Source organism: Ovis aries, chromosome 3, assembly GCF_016772045.2.
Source record: "Ovis aries strain OAR_USU_Benz2616 breed Rambouillet chromosome 3, ARS-UI_Ramb_v3.0, whole genome shotgun sequence".
Classification (NCBI taxonomy): domain Eukaryota; kingdom Metazoa; phylum Chordata; class Mammalia; order Artiodactyla; family Bovidae; genus Ovis; species Ovis aries.
The window spans coordinates 173,887,766-173,915,371 of record NC_056056.1 but is presented as its reverse complement, the minus strand read 5'-3'; the positions used below and the strand labels follow the sequence as shown (position 1 = coordinate 173,915,371).

At 47.8% G+C, this 27,606-nt stretch overlaps 1 protein-coding gene and 1 long non-coding RNA gene across 5 annotated transcripts in view; one reads left to right on the top strand and one right to left on the bottom strand.

Moving 5' to 3' along the window:
- LOC121819144 (uncharacterized) overlaps positions 1-22,971 on the top strand; it is a 28,480-nt gene extending 5,509 nt beyond the window's left edge. The window contains exons 2-3 of the long non-coding RNA XR_006059378.2: positions 1,134-1,219; positions 22,173-22,971. This is a non-coding gene — a long non-coding RNA (uncharacterized LOC121819144). The remainder of the gene's footprint in view (positions 1-1,133; positions 1,220-22,172) is intronic.
- Positions 1-27,606, bottom strand: part of CHST11 (carbohydrate sulfotransferase 11) — a 267,079-nt gene that overhangs the window by 11,008 nt on the left and 228,465 nt on the right. The window lies entirely within an intron of this gene.

Below are 27,606 nucleotides of genomic sequence, written 5' to 3'. Positions count from 1 at the left end.
CTGAGAATTTGCATTAAAGTTCCCAGGTTGTCAGTTTGCTGGGGCTGCTGTAACAAAATACCATTTCTGCTTAAGCAGCAGAAATGGATTTCCTGAGTCCTGGAGGTACAGGCAGGGCTGGTTTCCTGAGGCCTGTCTCCTTGGCTTGTGTGTGTCTGCCTTCTTGCTGCCTTTTCACCTGCCCGTCCCTCTGTGCATCTTTACCCTTTGCTGTCTCTTCCTCCTCTTATAAGAACACTAGTCCTACTGGGTTAGGGCCCACCCTAATGGCCTCTATTGAATTCAGTTATCTCTTTAAAGGGCTTTCCAGGTGGCTCACTGGTAAACAATTTGCCTGCCAATGCAGGGGATGCGGGTTTGATCCCTGGGTTGGAAGATCCCCTGGAAGAGGAAATGGCAACCCCCTCCAGTATTCTTGCCTGTAAAATCCCATGGACAGAAGAGCCTGGCGGGCTGCAGCCCATGGGGTCACAGACACAACTGAGCTCACACACACACACTCCTCTTTAAAGACTCTATCTCCAAACAGGGTTACATTCTGAGGTACTGGGAGGTTGGGACTTCCACATATGAATATTGGGGTGGGCACAATTCAGCGCATTACACCAGGTGATGCTGATGGTCTGAGGACCACACTTTGAGAACCACATCTTTATACTATGAGGAAAGGACTGTAATCTAACATCTTTCACCAATTCATAGCTAGTCTTTTTTTTTTTTTAATTGGAGGAAAATTACTTTATAATGTTGTGCCAGAGCTAGTCTTAATTATAGAACCCTGAATCAAGTTCGTCATCTGCTGCCAGGCAACTCCCAGGTCTACTTCCAGCTCCAGCCCCAACTCCCCTCACCTCCCTTTGATCTCCCAAAAGTATCAATTAGGTCAGAGAAAGGCTGATTCTAGGAAACCATGGACATGGCTACAGGCTCTGAGCTATATCTTGCATTCTCATTTAGCTGTCTATTTTTAATTTGGACATTTAAAAAAGGCAAGTATAATTAGTTGAAGTACCAAATTTAGGGACTATTTGAAAAAAGTCTTTAAAACTTTACTACGTTTCATCTTAAAAAGGAAGGGAGGCTGGTTTCCCTTAAATTAAAACATCTTTTGTGGTGTTTACAATTTCTTTCAGACACAAGAACCCAAATGGAAGGAGGAACAGCTGGTCCATTTTACTGAGTGGAGGAGATGCAGAGGAGTGGAAACCCAGAGAAAAAGGTAAATTTAAAGGCATCCAGAGAGTGCAGACCAGCAGAACCTGTCATTAACAACTGTCTGCTTGGACCTAGCCTCAGATTATCCACTTGAAAATCCTGGTGGCACTGCCATCATCCTGTCGATTTTATTTTTTTTAATATTTATTTGGCTGTGCTGGGTGTTAGCTGGGGCACGTGGGATATTTGATCTTCATGGCAACATGGGGGATCCTTAACTGTGGTTTGCAGGATCTTTTTGCTACAGCATGCGAACTCTTAGTTTCGGCATGTGGGATCTAGTTCCCTGAACAGGGATCGAACCTGGTCCCTCTGCATTGAGAGCACGGAGTCTCAGCCAGTCGACCACCAGGGAAGTTCTTCTGTTGAATTTTGTAATTGTGGGGAAGGAGAGGAAAATCCAGTGATCTGATTTGTTGTGATTCTATTCTCTTTCCTTCATTACAGAAATTCCTAAACTCTCACCTAAAAGGCTAGTCACAGAGGAATCCGCAAAGAAACCACATCCATAGCAGAAAAGAGGCCCGAGTTTATACTGGCTACCACTTTTTGAGCCACCGTTAATCCTTGCACTCTAGGGGACAGGTATTGTTAGTATTCCCAACTTATGGATGAGAAAACTGAGGCACAGGGAGAACAGGTAACTTAAGATCAGGGAGCTAGGAGCTGGGGCTCGAATCCATGTAGCCTATGCTCTGAGCCCCTGCACTGTGCAGCCTCCCAAGAAGTTACCAACTCCAGGGCAGCTGCTGGAGCCATGAGTCTCTGTGCTGGCAGCTCACAGGGGAGACTTAAATACCACTGAAGCTTGGGGGCCCCACCCTAGAGATCTGATGCCATTGCTTTGGGTGTGGCCAGCTCCCTGGGGATTCAAAAGCTGCCCAGGTGGGGGTCACTGTCTTAGAGGCTCCAGTGCTGGCAGCTGTTAACTAAAGCACAGAGTGGACTTGAGCGATGATCTGTGTGTGATCTTGGGCAAGTTTCACTTTCCTAGTCTTCAGATTTGAAATTGGGGGCTTTCCATCCTGTAGGGCCAGAGATCAAAGGTCTAGAAGGCCATAATCCTGATGTCTTTGGCTATATCCTTAGCGAACTGCTAGGAGTTCTATAATGCTTAAAAACTTTTATGTTTAGAAAAGAAGAAAAAGCCTTTGAGCCTTTAAAGAGAGAATCTAGTCTGAACCTGTTGCAAAACTTAAAGGGTTTAGGAAAGCAGTGATTTCACATTAATGGACATTAACATTGCCAGAGAAGTTTAATTATAGCTGATTTACAATGTTGTATTAATCAGGCTTCCCTGGTGGCTCAGATGGTAAAGAAATCTGCCTGCAATGCGGGATACCTAGGTTCCACCCCTGGGTTGGGAAGATCCCCTGCAGGAGGGCACAGCAACCCACTCTAGTACCCAGGCAAGAGAAGCCTTGCCTGGGGACCTCATGGGGTCACAAAGAGTTAGACATGACTGAGTGACTAAGCACAGCACATACGGCAAAGTGATTCCTTATACATATATACATTCTCTTAAAATATTCTTTTCCATTATGATTTATCATAGGCTATTGAATATAGTTCTCTGTGCTAGACAGCGGGACCGTGTTTTTTACTCATTCTGTATATAAAAGTTTGCATCTATTAACCCCAATCTCCCACTCCATCCCTCCTTTAGCCCCCTCCGCCCTGGCAACCACGTCTGTTCTCTATGTCCATTGTTTCTGTTTCATAGATAGGTTCATTTGTTTCCTATTTTAGATTCCACATTTAAGTGATATCAGATAGCATTTGTCTTTCTCTTTGTGATTTACTTCACGGAGTATGATAATTTCCAGTTGTGTCCATGCTGCTACAAATGGCATTATTTTGTTCTCTTCTATGACTAAGTGGTACTCCACTAGGCAGCATATTCAAAAGCAGAGACGTTACTTTGCCAACAGAGGTCCATCTAGTCAAAGCTATGGTTTTTCCAGTAGTTATGTATGGATGTGAGAGTTGGACTATAAAGAAAGCTGAGTGCCAAAGAATTGATGCTTTTGAACTGTAGTGTTGGAGAAGACTCTTGAGAGTCCCTTGGATTGCAAAGAGATCCAACCAGTCAATCCTAAAGGAAATCAGTCCTGAATATTCATTGGAAGGACTGATGCTGAAGCTGAAACTCCAATACTCTGGCCACCTGATGTGAAGAACTGACTCACTGGAAAAGACCCTGATGCTGGGAAAGATTGAAGGTGGGAAGAGAAGGGGATGACTAGAGGATGAGATGGTTGGATGGCATCACCGACTCAATGGACATGAGCTTCCAGGAGTTGGTGATGGACAGGGACGCCTGGAGTGCTGCGATTCATGGGGTTGCAAAGAGTCGGACACGACTGAGCGACTGAACTGAACATGTCCTAGCTGTTACTGAATAGTGCTGCTCTGAGCATAAAGGTTCGTGTATCTTTTTGAATTATAGTTTTCTCTGGGTATATGCCCAGGAGTGAGATTGCAGGATCATATGGTAGTTCTATTTTTAGTTTTCTGAGGAACCTCCATATTGTTTTCCACAGTGGCTCTATCAAACTTACATTTCCATCAACAGTGTAGGAGTGTTCCCTTTTCCTCACACCCTCTCCAGCATTTGTTATTTGTAGACTTTTTAATGACGGCCTTTCTGACTGGTGTGAGGTGGTAGCTAATTGTAGTTTTTATTTGCTTTTCTCTTATAATTAGCAGTGTTGAGCATCTTTTCATGTGCCTATTGGCCATCGGTATTTTTTTCTTTGGAGAAATCTCTATTTAGATCTTCTTCCCATTTTTGGATTGGTCTGTTTTCTGTTGTTGAGTTGTATGAGCTGTTTGTATATTTTTGGAAATTAAGCACTTGTCAGTTGCATCATTTGCAAATATTTTCTTCCATTCTGTATGTTGTTTTTTGTTTATGGTTTCCTTTGCTGTGAAAAAGATTGTGAGTTTGTTTAGGTCCCATTTGTTTATTTTTGCTTTTCTTTCTTTTGCCTTGGGAGACTGACCTAAGAAAACATTGGTAGAATTTATGTCAGTGAATGTTTTTCCTGTGTTCTCTTCTGGAGTTTTATGGTGTCATGTCTTATGTTTAAGTCTTTAAGTCAGTTTGAGTTTATTTTTGTGTATGCTAAGAGCGTGCGTTCTAACTTCACTCTGATTTACATGCGGCTGACTTTCCCCACACCACTTGCTAAAGAGACTGTCTTTTTCCCATTGTCTACTCTTGCCTCAGGAAATTGGTTTCTTAGGATTTCAACTTGTCACCTGTTTAATTACAAGGAATGAACTGCTACAGGAGCTCACCCTACCTTTCCAAAGCAAAAAGAAGGAAAACGTGCAATGGATGGGAGGGCTTTTGAGCCCTGGAAAGGGTGAGGCGGGGGTTGCAGGCGACCCTGGGTGATAGAGGGCCTCTGGATGCAGCCTCCCAGCCAGGCTCAGCTGAGCTGGGAGGTGAGCTACGGCGCTGAGCTGCATTTTAACCTCGGGCACTTGGAGGGCAGAAACAAGCAAGCAGAGTTTTTTGTTTTTTTTTTTTCTTTCAGGCTAGTGGTTAAGGTATGTCTCTTCTATGCTGGGTTTAAATTTGGTGACCTGGATTAGAGTCAGTGCCTACTCAAATGCCCTCCCAAGCCAGCAGGGAGTCCCTGGCCCACTGAAGGTGTGGGAGATACCACTTAAATCTTGGTCATGTAGTCAGGAGGGAATGGGGACCTAGCCTTTTGAATTCTCAAGAAAATCAGAAAGCCCAATTTTATGCATTCTCAAATGTTAACTATAATTTATTTTTTTTAACCCCACTTTTTTAATGGTGTTTAAAAGATTTTTTAACTTGTTTGGGCTGGGTTTACCTGAGGGCCAGCAGTCGGCGCCCTCATCCAGGCTTTTGAGGACAGTGAGGCTAGTAAGGAAGAGCCCTCTCCGGAAGGGCTGTTCTGAGCTGGGCCTACCACAGTTGCCTCCTGTCCAGCTGCCCTGCTCAGCTTAGGAGCTGTAAGCAAGTGGGGGTGGGGGCAAAAAACCTCAGGTGGAATGGGCCAGACTGCAACTAGGAAAGCTCAGGATCAGTGGTTATTAAGAGACACCCCTGGAACCTCAGTGCTCCCCACCCCACTTTTCCTTGTAACACCTCCTCCTAACGTTCTGATTACTGTCTATTTTGTTCTAGAATGTAAACTCCAGGAGGGCAGGTACTTCTCACTTTTTGTTCTTTGTGTCTTCTGTCCCTGGCACATGGTAGACACTCAGAGTTCTGTTGAAGGAATGAACAGATGCATGCAGGAATGAATGACTTGGGGGTGACAGAGATTTTAAAGGCCACAAAGTGGCTGCTGAGGCTGCATGGGCCTCCTGGTGCCTCAACCTGCAGCCCAGCCCTTCTTCCCACGGAGGATTGCTGACAAAGATCCTGCAGCTGCAGCACAAGAGCTTAGAATCAGCCCCAAGGCCAAGAGACCGGCAGCTGGGGTGCTTGGCGCTGGGTGGAAACGGGCTCAGGGTGCCTGCAGTGGCCTTTGATGCAGTGAGGGGGAGGGAATCTGGCACTTTCCACCTGAATGGTGAGGCCAGGAAGCAGGAGGCGCGGCAGAATTACTCAAGAGGGTGCCAGTGCCAAGGGCCCCCTTTCAGCCTGACCAGATGTGGCTGGCGGGGGCTTATTTCCATCTCACATCAGCTGTTCGGGCTTCCGGAGGCCTGGGCAGGGTGCGGGAGGGGCAGAGGGTTGAGGATGTGGCTCTTGCCAAGCTGGATGGGCGTCTGATGAATGGGGGCCCAGAACTGGGACAATGGTGGGGAAGGGATGTGGCGCCCACGCTGCTCGGGGCGGGGGGGGGGGGGGGGCGGCCCTGGGTTTCCTGGGAAAGCAGCAGTCAGAGGGCAGGAAGAATGTGCACCTGCTGACTGGCACTTTGGGACCGTAGAAATCACTCTCAGTTGGAAGGGGCGGGCTCCACTGCACAGCCTCAAAGGGCTCACGCCACCCCCCCAGCCAACAGTGACTTCTGGGGGCTGTCAGCACCCCATCCAGATAGGGCTCCAAGAGGGCAACACTCTTCTGAGGCAGAGGGTAGCAACTCCTGCCCCCAGCTTCTTCTGCTCTCTCCCTCCTTGGGACGAACTGGCTTCATCAGTTCTCTTCCTAGACCCACCAGGATGTTCTACTGCTCATATTTTGCCCGGATCACTTGACACCCTCAAGTCTTAGTTATCCTACCTGTAAAATGGGGGCAACAATAGTATCACCTTCTCAAGACTGTTTAGAGAATTCAGTGAGAACCTACCAGGAAAGCACTTAGCACTGTGCACACAGCAGGCACTCAGTAAACAGTATCTCTATCATTTTAAATATTACAGAGGTGGCTGATACTGCAAGCATATCACCCTGCCTTCCTCAGCCTGATGGCACTTCTCAATCAGCAGTGTATGTCAGAAGCATAGCACATCTTTGATGCAATGTGGATTCCTAGACACCTCCACAAGAAACTCTGACTCAGTGGGTCTGGTTGCCTGCTCTGGATGGCTGCCCTAGGGTGATTCTACCATGTCAGTTCCAAGGTTGGTGGTCCTGGGTCCCATTTGAAAACTGCTGATCAGACATTACTTTTACATGAACAGGATCTGCAGTGAACATTCAACACATTTTTCATCTGCAAAACCCCTGGCTTAGGGCGATTCAACATCTCACTGACATTGGTGACGATTGGAAAAAGTTGGAGGCAACTTGGATTGGCAGCTGCTAAGCAAACTGGAGATCTGAAGAGCAATTTTCTAGCTATAGAGAGATTAGCTATTAATATGCATTAACAGACTGTACAGTATGCATGGAATTTCAGAGTGAGTGAACTGTGGATTGAGAGACAAGCATGTTTCAACAGTATCCCATTTCCCTATTGTTCAAAGGGTACATTCTTGGGTTTTCATGTCTGCATGTTGTGTTTCCTGGTGAGGGCAAGGCTAGTCTTTCATTAGGAGGAGAGGCAGAAGCAGCTCTGAGAGGGGGCCCCAAAGGAGCCATTTCCACCACCTTCACCTAGGCTCTTGTGTGTCAAGCTCCTCCATCCCGATCATAGTTAGAGCACCATGAATGATGTAGGTTCAACTGACTTCCCTTCTCCAAGGCTTTTAGGACAGGACCTGGGTATCTTTTGTCAAGTGCTCAATGCCCAATACGTGCAGGACTTAGAAAAGAGTAATTAGGAGGAGAAGGGGATGACAGAGGATGAGATGGTTGGATGGCATCACTGATTCAATGGACATGGGTTTGGGTGGACTCCGGGAGTTGGTGATGGACAGGGAGGCCTGGCGTGCTGCGGTTCATGCGGTCACAAAGAGACACGACTGAGCAACTGAACTGAACAACACATTAATGCCTTTCCCCTCCCTCAAGGATGATCCATCTGGGATGCTACTGAAAGTGCCACAGAAAGACCATTTACCAGTTGCTTATGGAGAAACTTAAGAACATGGGCTTCTTCTAGGGACTTCAGGTCACTTCTGGGGACATACCCATAACACAGCTGTACATGATGTCATGGACTTCAACCAGGGGCTCACAGATTAATAAGATTCTCAAGTTAATGGCATTAAGGGTTGGCATGGCTTTCTTTCTGTAGATCTTCAGAGTACTTTCCCATCCCTAGACCTTGGATGGAGAAGGGAATGGCAATCTAGTATTCTTGCCTGGAGAATCCCATGGACAGAGGAGTCTGGCGGGCTACAGTCCACAGGGTCACAAAGAGCCGGATATGACTGAGGGACTAAACAACAGAGCCCTTGAAACACAGCTTCACAGTCAGAGAATACTTTGTGATCACCTGAGATCACATGCTTATTTTCAGATAGAAAAACTGAGGCCCAAAGATGCTAATCCCTCCACTCACTCCCAGGAAGTGGGGAAGCTGGGGCTGCAACCTGAATCTGCTGCCCCTTTGTGCTGCTGGACTGTAAAAAGAAGTTTCTCATCCCATCCTCCCAGCAGCGCATGCACGGCACAGGGATGGATCCAGGAACAGAGTGAAGGGACAGCCAGCCCAAGTGCCACCTCCATGGTGCTAAAACATCTCTGTGAGGTTACAAAACAACCCTGCTTCCACCAACTTAGGAAGTCTTTTGATAACACATGTAGAGTCATGGTCAGTGGAATTCCTGAAGCTGAACAGGAGCCAGTGACCTATTTTACTATACACTATAGGGACCATGGGGCTTCCCAAGTGGCTCAGCAGTAAAGAATATGCCTGCAATGCAGAATACCTGCAGGAGACATGTGTTCAATTCTTAGGTCAGGAAGATCCCCTGGAGTAGGAAATGGCATCTCACTCCAGTATTCTTGCCTGGAAAATCCCATGGACAGAGGAGCCTGGCAGTCTACAGTCCATGGTGTTGCAAAGAGCTGGACACCACTGAGTGACTAAACAACAACAAATAGGGACCATGGCATAGATTCCCCTGGGCTGGCTTGATTGAAGAACCCACAAAGGAAACTGAAGTAAGAACTAGGAAAAGTCTGATTTTTTAAGAACAGTGACTGCTGTTTGCAGATAACGTGATATTACACAAATAAAATCATAATGGTGCAACTAGAAAACTACTAGAACTCATCAATGAATTTGGTAAAGTTTCAGGATATAAAATTACCACGCAGAAATCTCTTGCATTTCTATCCATTAACAACAAAAAAATCAGAAAGAGAAATTAAGGAAACAATCCCATTTACTCTCACATCACAAAGAAAATACCCAGGAATAAACCTACCTAGGGAAGCAAAAGACTTGTATTCTGAAAACTATAAGACACTGATGAAAGAAATTGAAGAGGACACAAATATGGAAAGATACACCATGTTCTTGGATTAGAAGAATCATTATCATCAAAATAACTGTACCATCCAAGGCAACCTACAGATTCAATTAATTTAATCCCTATTAAATTACCAATGGCATTTTTTCACAGAACTAGAACAAAAAGTTTTACAATTTGTATGGAAACACAGAAGGTTCCAAATAGCCAGAGAAATTCTGAGGAAGAAAAACTGGATGGCTGCATGTAAAAGAATGAAACTAAAACAGTCTCTAACATCATACACAAAAGTAAATTTGAAATGGATTAAAGACCTAAATGTAAGACCAGATACTATGAAACTCTTCAAAGAAAACATAAGCAGAACACTCTCTGACATAAATCACAGTAACATCTTTTTGAATTCACCTCCTAGAGTAATGAAAATAAACACAAAAATAAACAAATGGGACCTAATTAAACTTAAAAGCTTTTGCACTGCAAACTATAAACAAAATATAAAGACAACCTACAGAATGAGAGAAAATATTTGCAATCTATATCACTGATAAGAGATTAATCTCTATATAAACAGCTCATATAGCTCAATATAAAAAAAAATCGAAAAATGAGAAGACCTAAGTAGACATTTCTCCAAAGAAGACATACAGATGTCCAAAAAGCACATGAAAAGATGCTGATCATCACTAAGTATCAGAGAAAGGCAAATCAAAACTACAGTGAGGTATCACCTCACACCCATCAGAATGGTCATCATCAAAAAGCTGACAAACAGTAAGCGCTGGAGAGGGTGTGGAGAAAAGAGAACCCTCCTACCCTGTGAGTGGGAATGTGAGGTGGTACAGTCACTGTGGAGGACTGTATGGAGGTTCCCTAAAAACTAAAACTAGAAATACCATATGATCTAGCAATCCCACTCCTGGGCATGTATCAGGAGAAAACCATAATTTGAACAGATACACGCACCCTTAAGTTAACTGCAGCACAGTTTACAATGCAACCTAAATATCCACTGATGGATGGATAAAGAAGAATGCAGTTCATGTATACAATGGAAGTTATTTGCAGCAACATAGATGAAACTAGAGATGATCATACTAAGTGAAGTAAGTCAAAGACAAAAATCATAGATCAATTATATGTGGAATCTAAAAAGATGATACAAATGAACCTATTTACAAAACAGAAAAAGACAGACTTTGTAAACAAATTTATGGTTACCAAAGGGGAAAGGTTGGGGGTGGAGATAAATTAGGAGTGTGCACTTAACAGATACACATTGCTATATGTAAAACAGATAATCAACGAGGACCTACTGCATAGCACAGTATTCAATATTCTGTAATAATGTATATGGGGAAAGAATCTGAGTAATGTATATATATGTACACCTTTGCTGTACACCTGAAAATACAACCTTGTAAATCAACCATACCCTAATATCAAAAAAAAATTTTTAATTTAAAAAAAATTAAGAATGCAGAAAACTAAAAAAACAGAAAAGAACAGTGACTGGGCCAATGGAAGAAGAAAATAAGTAACTCAATTTCAGGATAGAATTTTTACAGAAAATCAGTGTCTCCCTGACACCATAAAATAAATACTCAACAAATATTGAGAGTATTTGGTTTCTTACACTGCCTAGGAAGCCTAGGATGCTGCTCAGCCAGCCTGACACAGAGACCGGAGGTCAGACTCTGAAGTCAGGCAGACACATCTGGACCTGAATCCGGGCAGTGCCCGGAGGACTGTATGGAGGGTCCCTAAAAACTGAAGAACCGCATGATCCAGGACTGTCATTTCCACCCTCCCAGACTTAGTTTCTGTATCTGTAAAGTGGAAGCTGATATCAACATATACTTTACAGGCTGTCGTGAGGTTTGTAGGGGTAAAATCTGCAAAGAACTAAGCATACCACCTGGCCCATAGCTGCTCTTAATGTACATCCAAGTAGTATTCAGAGTTAAAAATTCTTTCCCATGGGGGGAAAAAGAGGTCTTATTTTCTAGCTGTTTCCATCAAGAAGCAGAACACAGACATTGCAGCTAGACAGCCGGGGGTTAAAATTTGGCTCCATCACTTACTGGCTATGGAGATTGGGCAAGTTACTTGACGTGTGGCTCAATATTTTCACCTGTAAAATGGGGCTGAGACCACCACCGACCATCTAAGTTTTGACGTGGTGGTGATAATAGCTCGCTGTATGCCTGAAACACTAGGACTGCATAGCGGACTGTCCTGGAGGCATCACTTATCTTCCGTTAAGACCAGTGTGATAATGAAGAGATGAGGAAGTTCCCCACATTACTTTCCCCATAAACCTGTGCCATAAAGTGCTGACAAGGAGGGAGAGTGGCTGATGTCACTTGTCCTTTCACTTCCCCTGTCTCTCTCGGGTGGAGGCCAAACAGTGGCGAGTCCAGAGAGAAGTGGGAGAGAAAGCTTGAGCTGCATACGCCTGCACTCCTGAGTGGGTGGAGAAGGCGCTGATTCCTGACCTCTGGCAGGCACAACACACAGTGGTACCAGAGCCTCTCAGCTGACCTAGCCCATCACCTGGAGGTCCCACTTTATCCCTCAGAGGGCTTCAGATCGGTCAGCTCGCCTCTCTCCCACTGCCCAGCAGATCACTGACCTCCCGGCCATGTTCTCCAAGCCTAGGAGGGACACCTATGGCAGATGCTTCATACTCCACCTCAATTCCTCAGCTGGTGCAGGCTAAGCAACCAAGGCTCAGGCGCTGGTGGGTGGTCACTTCAGAGCCAGATAAGGTTTGTCTTCAGGGAGAAATCTCGCAGTCTAATGATGGACACAGAAGAGCAAAGGAAAACATGGTAATGCAGTGCGGCAGCTGACAAGCGCTCACCCAGGGGTTAGGAGTGTGCTGGGATCAGAGTCCCAGACCTAGCACCTACTAGCTTAGAAGCATGGGGCTCTCTTAACCTTTCTGAGCCTTTATTTTCCCAACTGTAAAATGGGCAAAGCAATAGCCCCTCTCTCAAAGGGGGTGGAAAAGATCAGCTGAGAAGAATGACATACGCCCTGACATATGACTCCATGCTTGAGAGCTCACTGTCTCACAAGGTCAGCGTGAGGATGGAGGAGGACAGGACAGCACAGGCAATGCCCTTTCTTTGGGAGGAAATGATTTCGCTGAGAAAGGAGTGTTCCTGGGAAGCTGGAGAGAGAAGTTGTGAGCTGGGCTAAAAGGACACGTGAATCGGAGCAGGGGTGGGAACTGGAAACGCAGAGACTCAGCAGGAACAGGGAGCAGGGCTGTCCCTGCACAGGCTGTGAGCCCCCAGTGACAGGGCCAGGGTGATCTGCCCAAGCTAAATGAGCCTATGGAGCCCAGAGGAGGCTAAGCACCCTGCCCCCCGGCCTTCCAGAAAGGAAGCTTCACAGACATAATTACACTGGTGGAGAGAGGCAGCCTTCTGGGAATCTTTTTTTATACACTAAGTGGCATTCTCTGGGCCAAAGCAACAGAGAGGTTCAGAAAAGCAAGTGGGATCAGGGGCTGGGGGGACTGATTTTCATGAATGAATCTCCTTCCTGTGGTGACTGAAGCCTCCAGGGGAGGCTTTTGAGCACCAGGGACCAAAAACACCTGACGACAGCCAGGGACAGGCCACCGCAGCCTCCCCAGGGGACACAGCCTTGGTACTGCCCTCCCCCAGGCATCACCTTTCACTTCCCCCTACTCTGTGCACTCTCTAGGCTGGGCCCAGGGTGCAAAACCACCTGCGAGGAAGATTCTTCCTCCCCCATTTCTGTTTTCTTTTGAAAAACCATAAAAACTACAGTGACTTAAGAGAGACAGGAATACCTCCACTCTATGTCTCCTGGACTGCCCCGAGGAAGGTACTCTGCAAAGGGTCCGGATGAGGTCTGGAGTGAAACAGAATGAGCTAGAAAATTCTAGGTCAACTGACCATTTGTTAACAAGTCCATGACCCCAAACAGAAAACTACAAATTCACCTGCAGGCTCAGGTGGAAAAGGAAGAAAACCAGATCTTGCATTTACTGAGGTCAACATTTAGTGCATACTTGAGAGTCCCTTGGACTGCAAGGAAATCCAACCAGTCCATTCTGAAGGAGATCAGCCCTGGGATTTCTTTGGAAGGAATGACGCTAAAGCTGAAACTCCGGTACTTTGGCCACCTCATGAGAAGAGTTGACTCATTGGAAAAGACTCTGACGCTGGGAGGGATTGGGGGGCAGGAGAAGGGGATGACAGAGGATGAGATGGCTGGGTGGCATCACTGACTTGATGGACGTGAGTTTGAGTGAACTCCGGGAGTTGGTGATGGACAGGGAGGCCTGGTGTGCTGCGATTCATGGGGTTGCAAAGAGTTGGACATGACTGAGAGACTGAACTGAACTGTCATGGGGTAGGAGAGGAGCTGGGTCCAGTTGGGGGATCAGATATGTGGACAGGGGTAGACCAGGAAGACCATGGATAGGAATCCAGGTTCTGTGTGGTGATGGACCCTTGCCTGGGACCCAGAGTACTGAGACATAAATGGAAATGTGAGGATTCCTGCCTCTTTACGACCATGGGAACCTCTGCATCCATTAACGAGGTCATGGATTACCAGAACCAGACTGACAGCAGGAGGCCTGTTTGTCAAATATGGAGTCACCATTGATAACAAAGGCAGACCGAGACCCAGTATGCTGGGACTCTACCTCATTTTACCTCTGATTCTGATAACTCTGTGAGATGCAAACTAACATTTCCATTTGACAGATAAGAAAACTGAGGCTCGGAAAGTTAGGCAATTTTCCAAGGTTGTCAGTCTGTCTGTGCTTTTTTGACACAGATCGGCCCTCCCCACTGTGACCTGGACCTTTGTGTCTGGAGCATGGTCTGTTCTGTGGAAAATGTGCCCAGGTGCCACAGGGATAGAGTGGCAGTACCTGACCAGTAATGGGATGGGAAGGCTAGGCACCTGCCATGTGCCAGGTATCCTGCTAAGCACTGGACAGCCACCATCTCACTGAATCCCCAGGACAACCTAGAAGTGTCATCCCCACTTTACTGACTAGTACACTTAGGCTCAGGGTGCTCCAACACTTATCTCAAGGCCCACACTTTGTGATTCAACCCTGGTGGCCCAGTTCTGGAGCAGGGTCTTTAGCCTTGAGCTAGACACCCCCACGCTGACCTGTGGCTGGTTCACTTTATTTATGACCCTAAGCCATTCCCATCAGGAAAAGCCTGAAGCACACAGGCTAATCCACAGCCCAGATCTACCTCAGAGGGGCCGGCATGACTTCTGGGTGCATGGAAAACACCAGGGCAATAATTAATGAACCAAGCTCTAACGAAGGAAGCACTGATGAAATTCTCTTCCTGAAGTTACTAAGCAGTTTCAACCATTCTCATAATTTGTCCTCTAGTCAGCATGTTCAATAAAGATCATCTATAACTGGTTTGAGAAATCAGATTTTCTTCCCAAGGACCAGTTTCAGTTCTGCCTTGTCCCCTGAAGCCACATTTTGTTTTAATCAAGTGGGGCAATCCGAAGCCTCGCACAGCACGGGGATGGCCGCCTTTCTCCTTGGAGTTTGTAAAAGAGATTTTCAGGGTGGTTTACACACGACTTCTAGCATATCTACACCTCTGAGCTTAGGGAGACCCCGGCTTCCATGAGCGGTCACATGAGGAGCAGATCAGAGCAGAGCCAGTCTCTACAAAGCGCGCCCCCGCGGCCAGCTCAGGGCGAGGGGTCACGGCCACGGAGCCGGGTCTCGCGCAGGCACACAGCCGTCCACGCGGCTTCCAGGGACGCCCTCAATGTGGGGGTCCAGCCCGCTGCCAACCTCACTGCTGCTCTGGTCTCTGCTACAGCACAGTCTGGGTGCTCTCCGAACAGGCCAGAATCCAGAAGGGTGGGGCATTTTCTCCGAGTTTTATAGGAACGTCTAACCAGAAACATCTGGAAATACAAGGGGCTAAGCTGGCCGCCTTCAGGGCGCAGCTCCGGCTCTGCCAGGCCCGGCTTTCACTGAGCGAACTTGCGAGTCTCCGGCCTCTTTCCCAGCATCCTCCTTTGCAAGATGGCTTCCCTCCTGCCTGCCTTGCTTCCTCCTGCCTGTCCTCCATCATTCACCCCTCTAACTTCCTCCTTCCTCTGAACTCATCTCAGAGTGGCTGAACTTCCTGTTCCTTCCACATGGAAAGCTCCTTCCATGCAGGCTTTCAGGGCCACGTGGTTGGCCATGCTGTAGGGAGGCCTTTGGAGAGGGTGGGATTCATGGGAAGCAAGAAGCATGTTCTCACCTGCCCACTGGTCATTGCCCCTGGAACGTCCTACAGGAACCTCCACCTTCAAATATCTGAAGGTGAGTTGTCACCCACCTCTTCCATGTCCTCGCCTCTGGGAAAGGCACTGCAGTGTGTCCAGGGTCCGCCAGACTCCGGGATATCCACTGCCCACAGCCCAGCCTAGTTGCCATTAAAATGGGCCTGGGGTTGAGAGGTAAATGGACATCATCCATCCCCTGCCTACATAGGGCCTGGAATTACTGGCTCCTCAGGAGGGACCTCTCTCCTGTGCAGAGCGGACCCAACACCAGATCCTGAGATCAACTGACGTGGTTCTGGTTTGGGGGGTTGGGTTTTCCTCTAGTGGTTAAGTATTTCCAACTGCTTTGAAACTAAAAAAATAAAAAATAACAGAAAAGGCAGGTCCATTTCTATAGAGAGGTGTGAAGTCATTGGTCCCTTTGCAAGCCGGGTCTGAACAAGCATGCCCTGGGCTCCTCCTGGCAGCAGCACTAGTCAGGTGCCACTCTGCAAGGAGGCCCTCCAGCCCTCCACTCCCTTTGTCTTGGGAGCTACTGGTGCATGCACTGGAAGCCCTGCTGCATTTTTCCAAGGAGCTGGGCCTAGCCAGGGCTGCAGAAAGAGCTGGAGAGGTGGGGACGGGCCTGAGCCTGCATCCCGGCAGCCCCATGAACACTTACTGAGGCCTTCACCCTCACCAGTGGTGGCCCTGGAGAGCAGACATCACAGCATCTCCAGCTCAAATCACCTCCAGCTGGCTTTTCAAAGAAATCCTGTCCCCATTCCACTGCCAAGCCCACCTTTCCTAACTTCCAGTCTCAAATGCAGAGTTCCTCCTCTCAGAGCCAGTGGAGATAAGAGCCAATCTCTCAGGGTTTGAGCCAAGTGACAAAGTTACTTCACCTCTCTAAGCCTAATTTCCTCATCTGTTATGTGGGAATAGCAGTCGGTCGAACCAACCTCACAGAATAGGTAAAATGCTCATAAGAATGCCTGAACCCCAGCATGTGCTAAAGCGTTAGCCTCTGTTACTGCCACGTGACCCAGGCTCGGGCTCAATCCTGCTAGGTGGGCAGGCTCGGGGTGCAGGAGGGGTGCCTTTTGAATTCGAAGGTGCCCCCACAGCAGGCAGGGCCCTTTCTTGACATCCACAGTCCATGTTACTCCCTCCCACAAAGGCCTTAGGGACATCCCCCCTTTTCTCTTTCTTCTGTTCCACTCAGCAATCTTGAATCAATTTGGAGATTGTTTCCCTGTGTGATCTGGACAGCTTACATCAAGCAAAAATCAAAGTCTGGCCTTGTGCCCTCTATACTTATGTGCAACATACTTCTCACCTACATCACCTAGTTAAAGAGCCTGAGGGCAGCACAGCATTGTGGAAGGGGCACACACTTTAGAGTCAAGGGGTGGGTTGGCAGGGGGTGGGGGAAATCCCAGACTGGGCCTCAGTTTCCCCACCTCTCATGGGGCTGGTAACACCTGCCACACAAGAGTACACAGAGAGGATTAAACGAGATGGTACATGTCAAGTTCAGAGTACAGGGCTAATACCTTTTCTATGGATAATGTGTCTGGAAATAGGGGCTTTAAAAATGCTTAATAAATACTTAATTCTAGAAAGAAAATTAGCTTCCAATTCTTCATGTCCCTGCAAAATAAATCACCATTTGTTTTGCCATCTGGTCTTGTAAGTGAGTAGCAAGTGGGGATGGAGGAAGCCAAAGAGACGCTAGAGACAGAGGGTATTTATTGATAGATGACGTCAACTGCCGGATTCAGCAAATGCCCTAGAGACGCCACGACACTGATAACAAAGGGGTCAGGATTGATCCCAACGCTTTGACTTGAGGGACAGTGGGACCAGGTGATTTCAGCCGGTGAAACAGCAAGAGGTGTTTTATTATCTGGTAGTGCGGGTGACAGATATTCTCGCCCAGCCCCCATCCTGGTGTCTCTCCCATCCCTGACCCCTTGGAGGGTGGGTTTGGAGAAGAGAAAAGAGATGGGGGAAGAAGGCTGATTTCAAATGAGAAAGAGGAATGTTTTAAAAGTAAGCAAAAGTCCAGTGATTTGGTTATCAGGCCACATACAGATGCCCCTGGGGTTAAAACAGCTGTGAAAGCATGTCATAGTCTAGATCTCCTGCCGGGACCCAGTCCAAGGCTGGAAGGTCTTTAAGGTTCATCTTTCGATGGTTTGCAAGTGTGCAGGAAAAGCCCTGCTGGCTTCCAGCATGTGGGCCAATACAGAGCATGCTATGAGCACAGCCTGGGTCGTGCCAGGAAGTCACTGACCCTGGGAGGCCTTACATAGCATGGACATGACCCAACACTCCCAACAGGAGGTGCCATCAGAACAGAACTGGCCACCAGCGGTTCCATTATCTCCTTGGAGGAACAGAACAGAGCCAGAGAGCTGGTTCTGTTTTCTCCTGCCCTAGGCCAGAGTCAAATGGGGACAGATCTGCCATCACCAAACAGTCCAGCAAAGGCTGGAGTCATGGCCTGGCTGCCAGACCCCGGGGGCAGGCTCCACAGCCTTCACCACAACTGAACCCTCCACGGGCAGGCTTCACTCTAAACCATTCGGTGAATGAACGCTCCATGGGGGAAAGCCACTGTCTCATTTAAAACTACATTCTGGAATCATTACTGGGTGCAGTCATCACCCTGGGGAAGGGTAGGGAGTGAACCAATGTTTGGAAACCTTTTCTTAGGGCTAGAAACCTGGTGTATTTCCCCTGTCCCTTCTTCAACCCGGAGAGGAGGGTAAGCTCATCTCTGATTGACAGATAAGAACACTGAGTCCAGTTCTGGCCCGAGTCTTGGCACTGGCAGGCAGGGGGTGCAGGGGTTCATACCAGCTTGCTCACTCTTCTACAATAAGATGGGCCTTCTGAGTGATAGTCTGAACCCCCATGTACTGCACAGGAGGTACCAGATTCCCTTCCCGTCATTCCCCCCAAACAAAACTTGGAAAAGCCTCTCTTTAAGGTCTGTCTTTTTGACACTTCCAAGCCAAGCAGGGCTCCCCCTCTAAAGTCGAAGTATAAAAGAGCGCCACTGGCCCACACACCCTAGGAAATAATGAAATCTCTTTGGCACACTCCTTTTGGCTTTGGTTTCCTTATGGACTGAACTTCCTGTTTGGTTTGCTGGTGGTGGTGGGGGAGTAACTGTTTGGGCTGTACTTGTCTTCAAGGTGGAGGTTAGCCGAGTCTGGGTGATGGGTATGTCCGCCCTCTGCTTCTCCAAAGCCCATGCAAGCAGCAAACCAGCCCTCCAAAGAAGGTTCTGGTTAGTTTGTGCTCTTTGGCTTGGAATGCTAGAGGAGACAGAGTCACAGTACAAACAGGATGAAGGGGTCGGGGAGAGAGGCAGCAAAGACTGGCCCCAGGAAGACAGCTTGTAAACGGAGAGCAGAGGGCCACACCCAGAAGGATGCTGAACAGCTGCTGTGGGTCAGAGAGAAGATGCTCAGCCCTGTACCAGCACTGACACTGGGGCTGCCAAGGTGCTTCTGCAAGGGTGACCATCCTACACCTGGGACAGGGCGCCTGCAGGCTGGGACTCTACCGGCAGCTGTAACCCCGGAGCCAGGAGAGTCCTTCCAGGGAACTGTTGCACCTTCTGTCTGCTCCAGGGTGGCCTTGGAGTCAACTGGTGGCCTCCAGTGAGACAGAAAACAAGTGATCAAGAGGCTCTCCTGTCCTGGGACTTCCCTGGTGGTCCAGCAGTTGAGAATCCACTTTGCTATGCAGGGGATGCTGGTTCGGTCCCTGGTCAGGGCACTAAGATCCCACGTGCTTTGGAGCAACTAAGCCCAAGCACCCCAACTACTGAGCCCTCACACTCTGGAGCCTGTGTGTCACAACAGATCTGCACAATGCAACAAAGATCCTGCATGCTGCAACTAAAATCCAGTGCAGCCTCCCCCTCAAAAGCGGCCCTCCTGTCCCATTTCTTTGCAAGCAGAGCAGACGATGAGTTAGGATGTCACACCCTAGGTGGGTTTTTCACAGCTCTTCCCTCTGCTTGGGATGCATGCCCCCTTCAACACACATCATTCTGCCCCTACCTGTTTCAAGGCCCAACCCAAGGGTCTCCTCCTCTGGACCAGTTGATGAGGCAGCTGCTCCATGCTTTGTGCTACCTGTGTCCTGACACACTACATCACACCATGTCACAGGAAGTTGTCTCACACCTGTTCAGGCCCCAGACCATGAGCTCCTCATGCTTCTAGTGTGTGTATGTGCTCAATCATATCATGCTTCTAGCCCCTCCTCCATACCTAGTGACGGAGAAGGCAATGGCACCCCACTCCAGTACTCTTGCCTGGAGAATCCCAGGGAGCGGGGAGACCGGTGGGCTGCCATCTCTGGGGTTGCACAGGGTTGGACACGACTGAAGCAACTTAGCAGCAGCAGCCATACCTAGTGTGATAGCTATTCCATAAATGGTTATTGGAAGACCAGCTGATAACTGTTATCAGCAGTTAACAGGATGAAACAGTTGGATGGCACCAACTCAATGGACATGAGTTTGAACAAACTCTGGGAGACAGTGAAAGACAGTGACGCTTGGCATGCTGCAGTCCATGGGGTCGCAAAGAGTTGGACATGACTGAGCGACTAAGCAACAACAGTCATGGAGCCCTCCCTATGTGCCAAGCCCTGTGACAAGGCTTTCGTGGGGTTATCTCAGTGAAAATCCTTATGACAACCCTCTGTGACAAGAGGCCACAAGGACAGAGAGGTTAAGGAGCTGGTCTTGGGTCACAAAGTGAGTGAGTAAGTAGCAGAGACAGGATCCCAACCCAGGCAGGTGGCTCCTGAGTGTGCTGCCCATGATGCCATGCTGTCTCTCGAATGAGTGGAGAAAGTGGGGGAAGCAGAGGAGCTTTCAGAGTCTACTAGAAGCAAAGCAGTGAGTCCAAGGCCCACAAGGCAGGCCGTGGTGCTGCCGTTGTTTCTGGAGTGGCTCTGCTGTCATCTGACAACAGCCAGCCCAGCAGGTTAGGGAACCAGGGGCCACTTTGTACTGCCAGCCTAGTGCTACCTAGAGCACCCAGCCATGGCGGGGAGGTGGAAATCAGGCACCAGAGAGTGAAAAATCACCCCAGCCTGACACACAGAGCCAGAGAGGAAGGCCAGGAGAGGGGAGGACATCCCCCCACCTCTGGGCCCCTGCTCCCCCTGGACCCCCCCAGCCAGATGCCCCACGGCTCCTGTCCTCTCAGTCTTTCTACATCCGATCTACCCTTTGTAGATTTCCCTTCCCCAGTTTTATGAGCGTCCTCTGGACACACAAATGCACGAGTTATCTTATCGTGCAGACCGTATGGTTTTGCATCTCCATGTCTCATGTTCCTGCTATGATGCTGTTTCCTTTAAAAGGCCAGAATTCCTTAAAATCTAAAACTTTAATCAACACAAGAATCCACAGGGCAGGCAAAGGGGGCATGTATGTGATTGTTAAAAATGCACATGCCAGGGTCATTCTCCTAGCGATTCAATCTGTGCCAGAGATCCACTGTGCGCCCAGGAATCTGCATTCTTAACAAATGATTCCAGGAAATCACTGAAGAAACAGTTTAAATCCTCAGTACCTAATTACTGGATCAAAATGATCTTTTCATATATACAATCTCTCCTAATTTACCAGGTCCCCCTAATAACCCTTGAGCATCACAACAACTGATAAGATGATCCAGACAGAAGTCACAAGCATGACTGCACAGAAGAGAAAGCTGAAGCTCAAAGAGTCGTTACTCAAGGTGACAGCAAGTTGAAAAGAAGGAAAATTTAGACTGCCCTGGTCTACTGGTCATTTCAGCCATGTGTCTGGTGCCTCTGCCACCTTATCCCGGCCTCTATGACTCTGTTTTAGTCTTTTTTTTCTTTCCTGCTATAATATTTAAAACAATTCTAAAAACTAAAAGGAAGAATTAGAGGTCAACAATAAGAGAAAAACAAAAATCCCCCAAACTTCCATTTACCAGAGATGATAATTATCCATGTTTTGGTGTATTAGTCACGTTTGGTGTATTTTTCCAGCTTTATTCTTATGTTTTAATTGTGATTCCACTGTTTTTTAAGCCACACTTTCTCTTCTAACAGTTACCCAAAAGCAAGGATGGTATTGCTTTAACTGGACCTTGAGGAAGGAGAAAGATGCTGGCTGTCTACCTTGTCCTTTTCTGTCCACTGCCTTCCTTAATGGCCATCGTCCCTTCATCCACTTCCTCATTCCCTCCAGCAAGTGTAAGAGTGATAGTCCCCTCCCTCCCCAGGAGGAGAGAGGGGAGCAAGCTTTCCTCGGCAGGGATGAGACCTCTGGATGTTCAAGTCATTGGGGACAGGACATCAGGGGTCTCTAATGTAGAGTTGAGGGTGGCTCAGCGGTAAAGAATCTGCCTGCCAAGCAGAAGATGCAGGTTTAATCCCTGGCTTGGAAAGATTCCTTGGAGAAGGAAATGGTAACCCAAACTAGAATTTTGCCTGAAAAATCCCATGGACAGAGGAGCCTGACGAGCTATATATAGTTCATGGGGTTGCAAAGAGTCATACAGGACTTAAGTGACTAAATCACCACCACCAATGTTGAATTGAACCAGGGTGAAAATAGCACACTGTAGCTAGCACTTTCCACAGGGACACTGCAAAACGCACAGCACTATGAAGGACGCCAGTTTTAAAACACAAGTCCAGGGACGCTGAAATCACGCTAACCTCAGAGGGATGGGTGGCTTGTGTCTAAGATTCCTACTCCAATTCCTTGGTTTTAAAAGACGACAAACTCAGAGCTGATGCAAACTAACCTCAGGACTCTCCTTTTTGTTTTCTTCTTTTTTTTTTTTAAGGAGTTTGGAGTTGATTATTCCAGATTCTGAACAGAGACTGAGAAGTGCTATGAGCTGGCGTGTCTGCTGACTGCAGGCACGTCTGACTTCCTCTTATCATTCACTCTGAAATCCAGCACAGTTCCTCGGGGCTTTGACAGACACGTCCTCACAGCTCTGGGAAAGTTTTAAGGCCAAGTCTGAAGAGACTTGCAAATGAGTTCCTGCGAAGACCTCCTTCAGAACAGTGACTGATGACAATCTCTGTTTCTAAAGGAAACACCTGACTAATTAAACCCACAGCCTGTGAAAGGGTGGTGGAAATGCTCTTGACAGAGAGCAGTGAGAAACTGCAGCCATTATTATTATTGTCATGGTTTTCTAAAATCATGCTATGTCTACAGGCCATCAGCTCTTTTAATACTGGATTTTACTCCAACACCTGCCAGAAGGCTTGACTTTCTGCCTGGATCTACTCCTCCCTCCCCTCTTTGCCTGCCCACCCCTAACTCCCCTGTCAGGCAGAGGCTAAGAGGTTGCTTCCCGGGACAGGTTTTCTGGGCAGGTTAGGGCCCCCTGTGCTCCTCCTCCATCCCAGCACTTCTCATGATTCTGTGCCCATCTGCTCACCCTCCACAAGCTCTGTGCAGTCCAAGAGCTTGCTCGTGTGTTCACTGCTATACCTATAACCCTGCCTGGCACGTAATAGATGCTCAGTAAATGCCTACTGCATGAGACCGAATGAAGAAGACTGGAGGACAAAAGATTTCCTCCTTGGGTCCTGAGTGTAGATTTCTTTTAAACATGATTATGAAAGCACACTGACTTCTTCATTCATTCAACAAGCACTGAGGGGTTTCCCTGGTGGCTCAGTGGTAAAGAATCCGCCTGCTGATGCAGGAGACACAGACTGGATCCCTGGTCCACATGCCGAGGAGCAACTAGATCCATGTGCCACAACTACTAAGCCTGTGCTCTAGAGCCTGGGAACTGCAACCACTCACTGCAACTACTGAAGCCTGAGCACCCTAGAGCCCGTGCTCCACAACAAGGGAAGCCACCACGATGAGACACACTGCAACTGGAGAGTAGCCCCACTCTCTGCAACTAGAGAAGAGTGTGCAGCAACGAAGACCCAGCACAGCCAAAAATAAATAAACAAAAATTTGAAAAAAGGAAAAACCAGCATCGAGGAACATCAGCAGCATGTAGAGATGTGGGCTGACTGGTCCAGTCTCATCACCTCCACTCCACCATCATCCAAGACACCACGTCAAGGAGTGGGCGACTGGCTTCCTGAGAGCCCTGAGGTTCTGAGCCCCACACACTCCCATTGACCCTCTCATGGGCTCCATAGCCCTGCTTTGTTGTGCTTGGAGGAACAAGTTTCAGTCACCCGGGGGGAAAGACCACTTCCCCAGCCTTGATGTCAGCTCCCAGTTAGATTAAACCATCTATTGCTCCTCAGAAGGTTGACTGGGATGAGCCAGGAACAGATTGACCTTAAAGGGTCTGGAATGTCAGATCCTGAGGAGTATAACACAAAATCTCATCCATCAAGATCTTAGGAACCCTCAGTGATAGTCAGGGAGTAGGTACCACCCCTTCTAGAGGGTTCTAATCATGTAATTTATTTCCATGACTACATCATCCCTTGGGGGGAGGCAAAATAAATAACCTGTTTCCTTCTAGATCCCTAGAGACCTACCAGTTCAAAATAACACTGGTGACCTAAGGCAGCTTGGTGAACCAGACAAAACTGCCAAGTGGACAAAACCATCCTTCCGAATTACACTATTTGACATGTTCTAGACTTGTCCCTAATATCTTCCTTAATCCAGTATCCAAATTTATCTGCCCCCACATCCTAGTCTTTCAGGGCCCTCTGTTCTGCTAGACCCGGTTCTTCTCTGGGTCTCCAGGAATCTCCTGTGAAAAATGACAGGACTGACAGCAGCTGCTTACTTCAAGGCTCAGATCTCTAAAGCTAAGATATCTTCAGAAATCTTAAACATGGCTCAGGGGTTCATTAGGCAGTGGATTCAGATCACACTTATCTAAATCCAGTTAAAACACATGTATCTGGAAACATCTTGAGAAATTACACTCTAATGTCTCAGCCCTACGGCAGGGTTACAAGTAAACTTTGAGGCCTCTCAAACCCTAGCACACCCCACCCATCCTAGCCTATGGCACCAGTACACCTGGACTGCCCTTTCCAGAAAACCCCTTCTGGAGCAGGGCTGCTGAACTCCTCTGTTTGGGGGGCAGGGTGTGGCATGTGGAAACGGAAGGCAGACGAGTGTGGTCTCTCTTGTTTTCCAGCCCCCAGTGGCCCATCATCTCTGGGATTCTCCCTTTTGCTTTGTGGAAAGGGTCCATTTTTAGTTTCATAGCAGGTACCTCCCTGGCCTCTGGTCTATACCACAGACTTTTAATTAAAAGCCCCTTAGGTTTCCATTTTAATCCAGCTGCCCTGGTTTTCTCTTAGAACACTCAGAGGGGCAGGTCCCGTGTCTACTTTAACCTTGGACTCTGCACCCACAGGGATGTACTGTATGGTCTTTGTGGGTCAGCAGAGACCCACAACCCCAAACCCAACTTCTGAATGGTCTGTCTAGATAATGAAAAGGACAAAGACTCCTTTGAACTTTGCAGCTGGACCTAAAGCAAAGGACTAAACAGTGTCTGGTTACATATTTTGCTGAGGATTCTAGATGAGACACTAAGAACCCCTTATGAAGTATGCAATTACTTGCAATGCCAGGCGGGAAAGGGGCCTATTTGTTTTCTGTCCTGTCCTCCGGTTGACAGAGGCCTCGCTGAGCAACGCCTTTATCATAGGCACTGTTTTTGCCAATCCTACTTCACTGGCTTAAGGGATAGATAAAAAAGGCTTCAGTGACTTAAAGGCTAAGAGGTCTCTGTTTTCCAGTTCCATTCTAATTATTCAAGATGGCAGCAGCAAAGCAATAGGGAAGATAATCCATACACTACTTCTATGTCCCACGGGCACCATACAGACTTACAAAGCCAAATCTGCTGCAGTCTGGTGAGTGGTGAACCTGCCCAAGAATAATCCATCCAGGGAGACATGATCTGAAACCACAGCTCTGGGACCCTGCCTGCTCTCCACCACCTCCAAAGAAGTTGATCCCTGAGGGTAAGGGATCAGGATGGTAAGAATGGGAGGATGAGGAGGCCAAGGTTGGAAGCCAGGCTCTGTCACATAATAGTTGTGTGACCCTGAGCAAGTTACTTAGCTTTTCTGAGTCCTGAGACTCATTAGCCACGTAGGGAAAAGACCCCCGCTATTGCACCTGGTTTCAAGCTTTATGTGAGAAAACCCAGTGTGTGCCTTGTGCAGACACAAGGGAGGACCACTTTGGAATTTTAGAAGATTATTATTAACAGCTTTGCTGAGGTAGAATTTACACTTCTAAATTTGAAAGGCACCTTAGAACGATCTAATCCAATCTAGAGCTGAGGAAACTGAGACCCAGAGAGGTTCACTGATTTCCCCAAGGACGGGACAGGAGCCGGATCTTCACACTAGTGTTTTCCAGTTTCGGCTCCACAGATGAACGTTCATCGAGTAAATGGTTATCTTTCATTCACAAAGGAAGGAAAATATCAAGAATAACTGAAGCATTACCACTAATTGAATGCTGACTGTGCTAAGGGCTTCATACTGCTGCTGCTGCTGCTAAGTCGCTTCAGTCTTGTCCGACTCTGTGCGACCCCATAGACGGCAGCCCACCAGGCTCCCCCATCCCTGGGATTCTCCAGGCAAGAACACTGGAATGGGTTGCCATTTCCTTCTCTAGTGCATGAAAGTGAAAAGTGAAAGTGAAGTCGCTCAGTCATACGTATGATCATTTAATCCTTTACCACTTCATAAAGAGGCTGCTGTTATTATCCACATTTTAAGACATGGAACTGAGGCTCAAGAGCTGAGTATCTTGCTCAAGGTCACACAGGTTATCAGCGGAGTCTGAAACAAGCCTGTGTTCCCCATGCCCTCCCCCTCTGCACGCCCCCAGCTGCCAGCCATGAAGCTCTGACTCGGGGAGAATGAGATCTGGGTTGCCTCTCAGGTTAGTTTGCCAGATTTAGCAAAGAAAATACATAGAGTTGGTGAAGCTGGAATTTCAGATAATTACTGCATGTCCTCAATACTGCATGGGACATACTTATACTAAGACATTATTCATTGTTTATGAAATCCAACGCTAACTGCGCATTCTGGATTTCACTGTCAGCTCCTCCTTAACATGCTGTGTTGATCCAGGCAAGCTTCTCTGGGTCTCCAGAAATCTGTGAAAATGACAGGACTGAGCATAGTAGCTCACTCTAAGGCTCTGTACCTCAGCTCCACTGGAGGAGAGAACGACCGGGCGAGCTCTCCAGCGATGGTTCTGAGCAAAGACCAGCCTGGGAGATTGACACAAGGCCTTGAAGGTGCAGGAAGGAGGCCCGAGGAGGTCCCTTGACGGCTCCTAAACCCCGCACTCTGCAGAACAAACATCTCCACATGGCACAAGTTCCCTGGGAAGTGACATAGGTGGAAAACCACCTGGGTTGTTTTTGTGTTTTTTTTTTAACCGTGGTGCAATATACACAAAATTGATCATTTTAACCACTTTTAAGTGTACAGGTCAGTGGCATTAGGGACAGTTATATCCCCACCAGACATTTTTCATCATCTCGAACTGAAACTCTGTCCCCATTAAACACTAACTCCTCAGCCCCTCCTCCAGCCCCTGGCAACCACCACACTGCTGTCTGTCTCTATGAACCTGACCCCTCCAGGCCCAGCATATGGTGGAATCATGCAGTATTTGCATCTGCTTATTGCGCGTAGCACACTGAGGTTCATCCACTTCGTAGCATGGAGCATGTAGAACTTCCTTTCTTTCTAAGGCTGAACAGAGTTCACTTCAGATAACATTTTTCTCTCTGGAAAGAGATGCAGAAAACCACCCAGATACACTCACTCAGTATTCTGGGCTCTAATGGGACAGGAGGGAGCCCCTTTTCAAGGAGGGCTGGCTGAGGTCACTGCAGCTGGGGACACTGGTAGGGGGGCAGAGAAGCTGAGACAACCCTTTCCCCAGAGCCCAATTTACACCCCTGGCGATTTTGTAGGATTCACCACCTCCTGGGGGCACTTCTCTCCATACCAGAGGTTCCAGCAATAAGCCAAAGGCAGATATATGGGGCCCTCCAAGGAGGCTTTATTTTGGCTCTAACAATACCACTAAAACAGGGAGTGATTTATCAAGGGTGAGTATCAGGGGAGGGAGAAGAGTCAATTCCCATTTGGCTGCAGGCCACAGGCTGAGCGAGCCTCTTGGCATCAGCAGGGCTCACAGACAGAATCCCGGAGGGGACCCACAGGCCCCTCGGCAGGGAGGTCACAGGCCGCACTGTCCGTAATGGGGCTGACGGGGTG